The sequence below is a fragment of the Arachis duranensis genome, chromosome 1 (assembly GCF_000817695.3).
Source record: "Arachis duranensis cultivar V14167 chromosome 1, aradu.V14167.gnm2.J7QH, whole genome shotgun sequence".
In the NCBI taxonomy this organism is placed as follows: Eukaryota; Viridiplantae; Streptophyta; class Magnoliopsida; order Fabales; family Fabaceae; genus Arachis; species Arachis duranensis.
The window spans coordinates 17,359,549-17,373,087 of record NC_029772.3 but is presented as its reverse complement, the minus strand read 5'-3'; the positions used below and the strand labels follow the sequence as shown (position 1 = coordinate 17,373,087).

At 37.1% G+C, this 13,539-nt stretch overlaps 1 pseudogene; it reads right to left on the bottom strand.

Moving 5' to 3' along the window:
* Nucleotides 1-8,222: 8,222 nt before the first annotated feature.
* Nucleotides 8,223-13,031, bottom strand: LOC110274908 (probable serine/threonine-protein kinase At1g01540; annotated as a pseudogene).
* Between the last annotated feature and the right edge of the window lie 508 nt (nucleotides 13,032-13,539).

Genomic DNA, 13,539 nt, shown 5'->3' with positions numbered 1-13,539 from the left:
TGTTTGCTAACTTCCTTCAAACCTTTATTATTGATCAAGTCATGTGTTGGAGGTTGCGCAACCTCCTCAACATCGGTTTCACATTCGATGGGAGAAGCTTCAACAAGATCACCATTGTCACTTAATGTAGAGTTATTTTCGTCGATGGAACTTCCTTCTTGTTTAACCTCCTCTAGGTCTTCTTCCACTTCTTTATCTTCAACAATCTTCATTTCCTCCGCTTGTTGCAACACACACTCCATTTCCTTGCACTCAACTTGAGACTCTAAAGTCTCCCTCATACCTCCCTCTTTGGTTGCTTTTTCACAATCATCCGTGAACTGATTTCGCTTGTGATATGAATCCCAAGAATCTATCTTTTGACGGATGGTTGCTTGAAGTCGATCCATTTCTTCCTTGAAACGATCCCTTAATTCTTGTTCCGCTTTACTAACATAAGTAGGATCATATTGCTCTTGGATTAATGGACATTGATATGCTTCCATGGAGGTTTGTGGCGGAGAGGGGAAATCATGACATAGTTGAAAAGGAGATTCATCAAAGCTTTGAGGTGGGAAGTTATTTTGGTTATTGGTAGAGGATGGAATTATACGGGACGTAAATTCTTGGAGGGTAGAGGTGAAACTAGTGAAGGCAGTTTGGAGCTCTTCTTGCTCTTGGAGAATGATACCAAGTGCATCATTCATGGGGACTTGGGTAGGAAGGTAAAGATGTTGGAGTGGTGGTGATTCAAGGGTTGCTTGTTCATATTCGTCACAAGGGTATGCATAGGGCGAATATAGACTTGGATCATATGTAGGCAATTGGTGGAAATAAGATGTGGGTTGAGAATATGGTGTATAGAATGATGGTGGTTGAGTGGTATAACCATGATAAGAATCATCATGTCCATAGGCATGATATGCATTATAAGGAAGATTACCATCATAGTAACTTGAAGGGGAAGGTTGCCATGATGATTGCTCATATGGATATGGCTCCCTTTCTAAGGATTCATCTATCCCATAATGTGAGCCATCATTCAAGTTTTCATCGCCTACAAAATAGTCATAGCTATATCCAAAACCACAAGGACGAGAATTCATAGTGGCAAATAGGAACAAAACTAATAGAGGTATAAAACTAATGAAAACTAACAAACAAGCAAAAGACAAACATATTCACAATATTCACATATTTACATTAACCAAAAACATGGCACTCATGTGCATTCCCCGGCAACGGCGCCATTTTGATGAATGAATTTTTGCCGGTATAGAAATTATCAAGTAATCAATCATAGTATAGTCTAAACCGACACAAAATCCATCATCAAACAAATCTACAATCTATAATCGAGAGTATTAGTCCCGAGTCGTTCTTTCCTAGGAATGCTACAAGGATGCATGCTATTGGTTAAGTGGTCTTTTGTGGCTTGAAGAGTGTGGCATAAAAGTGCTAATAAAAGAAAAAAACAATCAATCAACATTAAAAGCCTTGGCCAAGGTTGAACATTGGAAGTTCCATCACTATAGCTTCCTTCAATTGTGATGACAAAGGAGTGTTGCTTTACTTAGTTAACCCCTTATCATAGAGGAAAGTCAAGTAAGAGTAACTAACTTGAGTCACAAGTCCTAGTCTTACCCTAGGGAAGTCTAGCTTTAGTGCACTCTAAGTCAATTAGCAATTCTCAATTTTTAATCAACAATTGACATCCATTATTCAAGTGTCTCCAATGACTCAACCACTAGGCCAAGTGAGGGAATGCTACTCCATATCTAAAGTTGGCATTTTCTCAAACACTTGGAGAGCAAGAATGAAAGACATAGTAAAATTAAGAAGAGATGTAGAATCAAAGTAATTCAACACAAGAGATTAACAACAATCAACAATGAACAACAATGAAAATGAGATCTTCAATGAATTAATAGAATCCAAAACAACAAAGTTAAACCTAAGATCTAAGAGAATTGAACAATTACAAACACTAATTGAGATTAAAGAAGATGAACTACAACATGAACAAAGTAAAATGAGAGTTGCAATAGATCTCACTAAGGAATGGTTGAGAATTGAGAAAATGAAGATGAATCCTAGAGAGAGGTTGGAGTTTCTCTCTCTACAAATGTAACTAACTAAAAATATCTAAGAAAACTTGTAAAATGAGTCTATGGATGTGAATGTGTGTTAATCCCCTTCAATCCTTGGCTCTTATATGCATTTTGGCGCCAAAGTTGGTTGCTGAAACCTTCCAAAATCGCCAGGTACGTGTTGCAATAACAGAATCACGTGCGGACTACGACGCGTGCGCGCACGGTACGCGTGCGCGTCCCTGGCTAATTCTGCGATGTGCGCGCGAGCGCCTTGTGCGCGTACGCGTGCTTGGCCGAGATCACTTCTTTGGCTTTTTGTGCTTCTCTCCACTTGCATGCTTCCTTCCTTGCTTCCTTTGATCCATGCCTAACCTATTTCATCCTGAGATTACTAGCAAACACATCAAGGCATCTTATGGAATCAAGGAGAAATTAGAATTCACCAAAATAAGGCTTAAAAAGCATGTTTTTACACTTAAGCACAAATACGGAAGAGATTACAAAACCATGCCAATTCATAGGCTAAATGCGAGAAAAGGTTAGCAAAACACTCTAAATTCAATACAAGATGAACCCTAAAAATGGGGTTTATCAACCTCATATCCCTCGAATTATCTGAGCTGTTCTCTGGTTCGTCCAGGTATTTTTTTATGGTGGGATCCTTAGCTTGGTAGTTCCCTTCTATTTGTGAGGTGACTACTTGTGAATCATTGAACACGGTAAGCTTTTGAACTCCTACCTTCTTAACCAGCCTTAAACCAGCCGGTCGTATTCAGCTTGGTTATTTAGCTCGATTTGGGTTCCCTGATCGCTTTCTATAATTACACCTGCCCCACTCCCGGTTTTGTTTGAAGTGTCATCCACATAGAGATTCCATTTTGTGGGAGTTCCCAGGGTGTCAGTGTACTCTGTCATGAAGTCGGCCAGATACTGTGATTTGATGGCTGTCCGAGCTTCATATCAAAGATTGAATTTGGATAACTTGACTGCCCACTGTAGGATTCTTCTCGCTAAGTCTATTTTCTGTAGGATGCCTTTGATGGGCTGGTTGGTCCGAACTCTGATAGTGTGAGCTTGAAAGTATGGGCGGAGTCGTCAAGAAGTGAGTATGAAGGCGTAGGAAAACTTTTCTATCTTTTGATAGTTTAGTTCGGCGCCTTGTAGAGCCTTGCTGATGGAGTAGACAGGTTGTTGCCCACTTTCGTCTTCTCTAACTAGTGTTGAGGCTATTGCCCGACTTCCCACTGCGAGGTATAATATGAGTTCTTCACTTTCCCGTGGTTGGGTAAGAATGGGTGGTTGCCCCAAGAATTTTTGAAATCTTGGAAGGCTTGTTCGCATTCTGTTGTACTATTCAAACCTCTCTTCCTTCCTTAATATACGTCTTTGAGGTGTCTTTTGCGAGATGATTTAGAGATCCCTCCTCTTGTGAATCCTCCATTTATCATATGAACATGCCTCTCTTCAGTGTGAGGTGGACGTTCAACTCGTCCGACCTCTTCGGTGTGAGGTGGATGTTCAACTCGTCCGACCTCTTCATCCCTTCTTCTTTTTCTTAGTTCATCTGCTTTATTGGCTAAGTACCGATCTAATTGCCCTTCTCTTGCCAATTTCTCTATGACATTCTTTAGGTCGAAACACTCGTTAGTAAGATGTTCGTAGATTCGGTGGTACTCGCAGTATTCTGTCTGAATTCCCCCTCTTTTGTTTTTGATTGCGCGAGGTGGTGGGATTTTCTCAGTGTTGCATATTTCTCGATAAACATCCACAAGAAACACCCGAAGGGGGTGTAATTGTGGTATTTTCTAGGCTTCTCACCGGGTTGATCTTCTTTTTTCTTGGACTCTTTATCCTTGTCCCGTGGTGGGTTAGGAGAATCCAATTTTTGAGCTGTCTCCCAATCGGGAGTTCTCCTCCATATTGATATATTTTTCCGCCCTTTTTTGAACCTCGTTTAGAGATGTTCTGTACTTCTTGGATATTGAGTGGCTGAAAGGTCCTTCTCTTAGGCCATTGATGAGTCCCATGATGGCCGCTTCTGTTGGAAGACTTTGTATGTCAAGGCATGCTTTGTTGAATCTTTCCATGTAGCTGCAAAGGCTTTCCTGATCTCCTTGTTTAATTCCCAGCAAGCTTGGAGCGTGTTTGGCTTTATCCTTCTGGATGGAGAACCTGGCGAGGAACTTTTTAGCAAGGTCGTCAAAACTTGTGATGGATCTTGGAGGCAAACTGTCGAACCACTTTATTGCTATCTTCGTTAGGGTAGTCGGGAAGGCTTTGCATCGAATGGCATCCGAGGCGTTAGTGAGATACATTCTGCTTCTGAAATTGCTGAGGTGATTGCTTGGATCCGATGTGCCGTCGTATGGGGTCATGTCAGGAGCTTTGAAGTCCTTTGGGACTTTAACTTTCATGATCTCTTTGGTGAATGGGTCTTGATCATTGTGGGGGCTATCTTCATGACTGGATCGAGCGGTCTTGGTTTTGAGATTGGCTTCGAGCTTTAAGAACTTGTCCTCTAGCTTTTGACGTCGTCTTGTTTCTCTCTGAAGGTCTCTTTCGGCATCCCATTGATGTTCAGCTTCTTGTTCCAGTTGTTTAAGGCGATTCTGTTGCTCACGGATAGCTTCCAAAATTTCTATGTTTGGGGGTTGCTTATCTCCCCCGTTTTGAGGTGTGTCTTTGGAGGTGGCGTCCGTGTTTTTGTTTGGCGTTCTGTCCACCAAACCAGAGTTGTGATCGTTGTCATGGTCGTCCTCCATGGTGATGGGATGACTTCCAGGTTCTCCGGCAACGGCGCCAATATTTCGAGGGTTACCTGAAATTGTAGGTCAATCTCGGATGAGATCGGTGGTGGTGGTCGAAGCTGTCGTGTCCGACTTGTTAGACTTGGTGATGTTGCTGATCCTTCGTCACCGGAGGGTGGTGGTACCTGCAAGAGACTCCGATGCTTAAGTTAGCACGGGCTTTAGGCAGGTTCTTAGTAGAATCAGAGTATGAGTTATACATGGGTGCTCTAGTATATTTATAATAATATGAAGTGATATTTCTGGAGATAAGTTGGAGATAAGATAACTTATCTTATCTTATCTTTGAGTGAAGTCATCTTATCTTTGAGTGAAGTCATCTTATCTTTAAGGGGAACCGCCTTTATCTTTCTGGGCTTTTGGCTGCCTTTAGATTGGGTTGTGTTCCTTCGTTTGGGCCTACTTTGGACTCCTCTGGCGATATGGCCGAACTCTTTGTGAAGAGGTCGGTAATGGGCCAACCTTCCAGGAGGTCGATCATGGGCCAACCTTCTAAGAGGTCGGTCATAGGCCAACCTTCCAAGAGGTCAGACAACCCGGTCCTATATAGCTCGAACTGATGTATGAACAAATATCGGACAACCCGGTCCTACATAGGCCAATCCTAGGTATACAACACACCCACACACTCCTCACACATTTACCAAATTTTTTCCTCAATTGCAATCTCTAGGATTTGAACACTAGACCTTTGAAGTGGGGAAGGGGAGATATGCCATGTGAGCTAAGGCTCATTGATGAATATCACACTTGAACTGTCATTATTTAATGTTCATATATGCGGTGACGATGTATGAATTTGTGTGTATGCAGGTAAATGCTACATATAGAACATGCCAAGTGCCACCGATTTCGCCGCCACCACCTACAGCTCTCGCTATCCCCTACAGCTGGAGGAAACCAGCTGCCAAAAAACATCGCTTTTACGAACACCATGCCGGCCAAGTTGCTGAATTTGTTTGGTGTAATTTTGGGGATGACAATTTTCTTGTCTTGGCCATAGGACTTTAATTGTATTTCACAACACTTCCTTCTTTTAGTGTTTTTTTTATTTAAGATCTCAGAGAAAATGAGTAGAATAGGACTTAAAATTGAAGAGTGGGTGGATTACCCTTGAGCTTTTACACGTGTAGATAAAGCACCCTTAGTCCTTCAATATCTGAAAACACGTTTGTAAATTCACCATTTATATTTGTGTTTATGATTTCATCTATACGTATAAAATACATCTATTTATACAAATAATAAAAGAGATTCTTTGAAATGGTTAATAATTGGTTTTAAAATGTTAATAATCTAAATATCCATGCATCAAGGAGTTGGGGCATAATAAAGAGTTTGGAAATAAGAAAAAAATAGAAAAATATATTATAAATACATAAAAAAATACGAATAAATGTTACAATGTCCACTTAAAAAAATGTGAGTTTTTAGTCCACCAGTACCAAATCCTAATAATAATAATACAAAAACCATTGCTTAACTATCTGTGCATTTGCACTGCAAAGTTTGATTTAGTGGCATCAACGTATGCCTTACTTGAAAAGTATACCGGATTTAAATCTTAGCTGTGACTAGAAAATAATTATATAAAATCCATGGAAAGGGGAGGTGTGTGTATGTGTTATATAACTTAACCCAAAAATAAAAACTAATGTGCATTTGGATTAACCTATCATTATAGCTATTTTAGTTTTGATTTATCACAACTACAATTAGAGATGACAAAAAAAAAACCTGCATCCACAGATACCCATGGGAATTACCTGCAAAGGAGAGGTTAACAGAGACTCGAAAAATCTTCATGGAGACAGGGATCTGCCCCCACGAATAAATAGGGACATGGGGCAGGGATTGAGGTACCCACCCTACAAGGACCTGCGAAATTTTCATAAAATAAAATTTATTTAAATGTCCTTATATATATGTTATGTAAGTAACTCTAACTCATTTTAATTTATATGTTGAAAATTTTGTTTATGTTATTATGTTAAATTTCTGTTTGAATTATGTTTGAGTTGATATATTTGGTTGAATTATATAAGATTTTATTATGATTGTGTTAATTAATTTTTAAAAAAATTAAAACTTAATAATATCTAATTATGCATGAATACCCCCGAATACCTGCCTCCCGTACAGAGAGAAATAAATGGGGGCCCGTGATGGGGTGGGGATAGGGGACATTTTAATAAATGCGGATGGGTCCTCGCCCCCATGGAGACCATTGTCATACCTAATCTTTGAAAAGTAAAGCAACGCCAAACCAATATCAAAAGGACCTTTATCATTAGATGAGACCTTGCCATCTTAAAGATTCATGCCAAAATTTTTCTTTCATGGTGACCAAGGTTTGGGATCTGGTAAAACTTATATTTCTCGTTCTTTATGAAAGATTTTTCATACCATAAAAGTATCAATTGTGGGCTTTGCTCTCATGAAGAGCACAAAAACTCAGCCCCATTAACCAGAAATCTTGTCTCAAGAATTATCTTAGTTCACTCATCTTCAAAGAGAGAGGATGCAATAATTCCAAAATTGGATACCTTTTGGAGTCTTCACTCTTCACCAGTTGTTAAGGTCTCCCTAAATCACAACAAAAGTTCCCTACTTATTGTAACGTGGAAGGCAAAGTACTATAGCATTGGAAAAATAGAAATTTATCATCTAATGCAAGTTGCATGTCATTCACAAATATTTTTATGCACCATTGGTTGTTACATGAGGATATCACTTTTACATCTTTTCACTCAATGCAATATATCCATTATTCACCATTAAACTGCTTATTCAATTTTAAAGGAAAACAAAACTAAAAGTACTTTACATTGTTCAATCAGCAAATGGGAGTGGACTCACACCCTAATATGTACATCTATAATTTCTCTCATAAATCTTACACTTAATTACACATCTCAATTGAGTATTTATATCTCAACTTGACCTATTGGGTGCTACAATAAGTTACAAAGTACAAACTTTCAATCACATAATCAGATCAAGCATGAGAAGCATTACAACATTTTTTATTCAATGAATGAAGCACATATACATGATTGACATTAAATTAAAAGCACATGGGACAAAGTAAGAAATGCAAATCTTGTGTTAAGGTTATTGTGGGTATAGGATGACTGGAAAAAGCCACGAACAAAGTAGAGCAATAGATGTAAAAGTCTCGTGGATGTAAATTGATTTCGGCATCTTTGTACAACAAATTGTAAAGGGACTAGGGGTCTAGGGAGGGATGGTTACCGTAATCTTTTTTGCCACTAAACGAGACCCCAGAAGCAAATTCCATACTCAACTTTGCTTCTTGGTAGCTTCATCTTGTCTCATTGTCCTACATCCCACTTTCAGTTTTACAATCATCGTCAGAAATAGTTGTCTCTTCTTTTGGATTGTTGTTTACTTTATTCTTGGGCGTGTATCCCGATTCCCTTCTAGCTCTACGATCCTAAAACAAGATAAAGAAACTTTATTAATGAGTAAATAAAACAACTTCCGTTTTTGAACATTAAATGTCGGATGCAAAGTAAGGTCTTCATTTAACTTTCGAATTAAAGAAAACCCAAATCATAAGTAGCATTTCTTAATTATTCAACAATTATGATACTGAGGTCATAGCAGAAAAGCTCTAGCCTCTTTGTAAGGAGATTCTTCAGCTTCAAGCATGTGTACAATATATCCCAGTTTAGGCCGCTTTTGTGCATTTGAGTCTGTGTAGCGCAATGCTACAATAAGTACTCTCTTTAGGGCCTTTGAATTTGGTTTCTCAGGGAGTTTGGGATCCAACACTCCCTCTGCATTTTTGTTACCAACCATCTTCTTTAGCCAGTCAACTAAATTCACCTAAAAATTTCAGTTTTCAGTTACAAGTGAAAAAGACAATATCTAAAGAGTCTAAAGACTAACATCTCAAATCCATTATAAGGATTCCGAAACTAAACACATTGCTTCGTTCATTCAACATGCCGATACTTGCATATTCAGAAGCTACGTATATGTCGAAAAGATTATTTGTAAGGGAACATATGGAAGAGTTTATCAAAGAAAGAGAAATGTGAACAAGGGAGAGTGTACAAATCTGACCCATTACACAAGTCGTAATGTAGTTGCTATTAGAGTCAAGGAGTTTAGCAAGTCCAAAGTCAAACACATTTGAATTTCATTACTTGTCATTCAAAATATTGCTCGATTTAATTTCACGATGAACAACTTTGGGTTCCAACCCCTCATAAAAATAAGCTAACCTATATTGAAATATAGCAGTTATAAGTCATGACCAACTAAAAGCAGTTATGCCAATGAATTAAAAGGAATTATATCCATAAATTAGAACTAAATTATCCTTCAAAAATAAAATAAAATAAAAAAGCCTAGCTTATGTAGAATAGTTCCAGTAAAACCTCTTGGAGAACTTCTATAAGCCCAAAGAATTTGACTAAGGGTTTGGTGCTAATTTCTTGATTGCGTACCAATTTATTTTTTAATTAATACAATCAAAATTTTACTCGCTGCCTCCACCTGTCCATTAAATTGGATATAATAAGATGTAAAAGAAAGCATTTTTATATCTCTAGACTTAGCATATTCCATTATCTTTTTTCCAATAAATATGGTTCTTTGATAAGTGGTAATAGATTGAGAAATTTTAAATCTATGCACAATATGCTCCTTAATAAAATTAATTGTTTTATTGTGAGTTATCTCCCTCAAAGCGATAGCCTCTATCCATTAAAAAAAATAATCAATATCAACTAAAATAAACTTATCACCTTTAGAAGAAGGTGGGTGGATCTGCGCAATTAAATCTAAAGTTCGACCTCTAAACGGCCATGGTTTAATTATAACATGCAATTCTGGTGTTGGAATATGTAGAAGATTTCCTTGTTTTCGACACTTCATACAAGATCTAGCATAATTTACACAATTTTTCTGAATAGTTGGCCAATACAATCTTTTCCTGTTTATAACCCATTTTATTTTTTTTCCTGATTTATGGGCACCACAAATTCCTTTGTGCAGTTCAACAAGAGCCAAATATACCTCTTTTTCTCCCAAACATGTCAAGAGATTTGTTAACCAACACATTATTTATTAGAACATATCTTTGAGCTCTATATTTAAGTTTTTTATCAACACCAAAGTTTGAATTTTCTAAATATTCCACAATTGGAACTCTTTAATTTTCTAGGTCTAATTTTGCTAACGAAAACATTTCTCTTTTTCTCAAAAGAATAAATATTCCCATAATCCTTACTAATTATCTAGTGTTGTAGACTTGATCTTATATCTTGAAGCAATTTGGGCCAATTCATTTACTTCTAGATTTAATTCCCTGGGAACATGCCTCACAGTAATATTGTCAAACTCACCCAACAATTTTGTAGTTACCTTAAAATACTTTATCAAATTTTCACTAACACACCTATACTCAAGTGATACTTGACGGATTACAAGCTATGAATCTCCAAAAAATTTTACATTTTTATTCCTTATTTTAATAATAATTTCAATTCCATTATTAACGCCTGATACTCTGCCTCCTTATTGGAACATGAATAATTCAATTTAAAAAAGAAATTTACTTGACTCACCATTTGAAAGAATAATTAAAATTTTTATACCAACACCACATTTATGGAATGAATCGTTAAAATATAACTTTTAAAGTACCAAACCAACAAAATCCAGTAAGCTTTCATTAAGGTGAATACAGGGATGGTCAACTAGAAAACCAGGCAGAACCCGTCCTTTAACGGCTCTTGCAGGAACAAAATGTAAAGAAAAATCTGTCAAAACTAACATCCATTTTTTTAGTCTACCATGCAAGATTAGAGAAGACAACATATATTTAAGAATATTAAACTTAGAAATTACATAAATATTCCTAGGAATTAAATAGTACTTAAGTTTAAGACAAGAAAATTAAAAAGCTAAACAAAGTTTCTCAATTGGAAAAATAACGACTCTCGACATCATTTAATACGCGGCTTAGATAATAAATCATTCTTTCATTGCCATCATCATCTTCTTGAACCAACATTCCACCAATTGTTACTTCTGAAGCTGACACATAAAGTTTTAGAGGTGCTCCGTGCCTTGAAGTTGTTATAACAGGAGAATTAGTCAAGTACCGCTTGATGTTATCAAAAGCTTCTTGATGCTTTGATTTCCACTAGAACTCTTCTTTTTTTTTAGTTTGATCAAAGGTGCAAAAATCCTAATTTTTCCTGACAGATTGGAAATAAACCTTCATCTTTTTTACTTGTGCATAATTTTTTTCCAACTCTTCCAGTGTATTCCTATTTCTTTTTTGGTTGATCTCCACCAAAATCTTGTTATTCGAGCACAGGGCCTCCTGCAAAAAAATTTTGAAAATCTAAAGATTCCCATGGCATATGAGGGGATAGCTTGGACAATCACTTTTATGTGGATCTTTCCCTGCCTAGTTGAGAAGTTTTTCTTTTCAGCCATCTATCTTTCTAGTTAACTTTTTCTCAATCCATTCTAGAGCTTTACACTTAGATCTTTTCCATCTAGCTGGAAGGCCAAGATATTTTCCTGAGTTATCCCAAGCCGAAATTCTCAAGATATCCTCAATATTGACTTTGATTTGTATGGGCACTTTGGTACCATAAGATATCCCTGACTTCTCCAAATTTATTACTTGTCCTGAGACTAATGTAATAATTAAAGATTTGTATGAGCTAGTATATTTCATCTTCTTTTGCTCCTGAAAAAAATAATACAATCATAAGAAAATACGAGATGAGTTAAGTTAGGTGCAGTAGGAGCTAATTTAACTCCTGAAATAAAATATTTTTTTTGTGCTTTATCCAGAAGTATAAATAGCACTTCAGAGGCTAAAATAAAAAGGTAGGGTAAAAGAGGGTCTCCCTATCTTGATCCCCTTAGCAGATTCATTGTTCTTGAATTTGTATTTGACACTCTTAACACAATGCTTTATCCTGCTTATCCACTGATTGTCAAACCATATGCCTTTCGAACTTTCTCTAGATAGTCCTATTCAATCTTATTATATACTTTATTCATGTCAAGCTTGATAGCTAAGTTGTGATTACCTTTATTCCCTTTTAAAAAGTGTGAAACTCTTCCTGGACAATGATTATGTTGTCCAAAATCATTATACCTCCTATAAATGCACTTTGCACAGGAGAGATGATGTGGTCCATAATTCCTTTAAGCCGTTTCACTATGACCATGGAGATGATCTTGTATATGTAGTTACAATAGCTGATCGGTTGAATTTGATTAAAATTTTTAGCTTGTTTGATTTTTGGGACAAGAACTACGTGTGTTTTATTAATTTCTTCTGGTAGGCTGCCTTATTGAAAAAGCTTTTAATCACTTTACAAATATCGCCACCCAATAATCTCCTAATACCTCTGGTAGAATATTCCATTTAAACTGTCTGATCCTAAAGCTTTCAGGCTACCCATGTTCAATGCCGCTCTCCTTATTTTTTGATCTGAGACCTGTTGAGTCAGTTTGTTATTCATATCTTCCATGACCCTTTTAGGAATACTTTTGGTGCATTCATCCATATTCACTTTTTCTCTTGATGTGAACACCTTTAAATAATGCTCTTCACTAAGATTCAGGATTTGATTTTGGTGTTGTACCTAATTTTCATCTCCATTCTTTAGCATGTCAATTCTACCCCGATTCCTTCGTTGAATGGTTGAAACATGAAAAAATGATGTGTTCCTGTCTCCACACTTTAGCCATTTAAGGCTAGATCGCTGGCACCAAAATTTTTCTTCCTGTATCCAAAGTCGAGCAAGGGCCTGTTCTGCTTCTTTTATCTGCTCTTATGAAAGATTAGAATTTTAGAGTTTTGTAGTGGTTTAGCTATATAATCGCCTCTATTTTCCTTTACTTCGCCCCCAATGGCCCATATCCCTATCCATATTTTCTTTGAGGTAACTTCTTCCCCAACTTTTTCTCTTAACCGCTGAATTTTTTCACTGTCCTCGCTTCATTTGTTTCTCGCACTTTCAGTGAAAAATGTTTGTCTTACACACACTTGTTCTTCTTTCTCTCCCACTGCATTCTCTGTATCTTCATCCTTCTTATCTCCATAGTTGACGTTCAGGGCTTTTACATATTTGGTTCCAATCCTCATCGTGTATCGAGGCTGGCTGGGGTCCTACATCGCCATCGCGGTTGGTTCTGGCAGCTTCTCTTATCGTGGCCTATTATGCCATAGTTAAGGCAATATGCATCTAGTAGCCTTTCATATATCAGGCTAATTCAAGCCTTAAGACGCTCTCCTCTCTTTATCTAGACGCTTGTTTGTAGTGGTTTGGTGACATTATTAGCCATAGCATATACTTGTACACTTTGTTATAACTTAACATAGTTAGGATCTGAATTAGTTATATTAATTAGTTAGACTAGATACAAAGTTTGTTAGTTAGACCATCACCTTGTATACATATATATACAATTGAGTAAGCCAATTCAATTTGGACTCTTTCACAATCAGTAACAACCAAGTTCACTCTCTCACTATTCACAGTGTTCAACATGGTATCAGAAGCAATTTCTTCTTCTCCTTCCTTTCCACTTCTCTCTTCCTCTTTCCTTGACTCACACAACTGAGTTTGATGAGAATGCGCGTGTTTCACCTC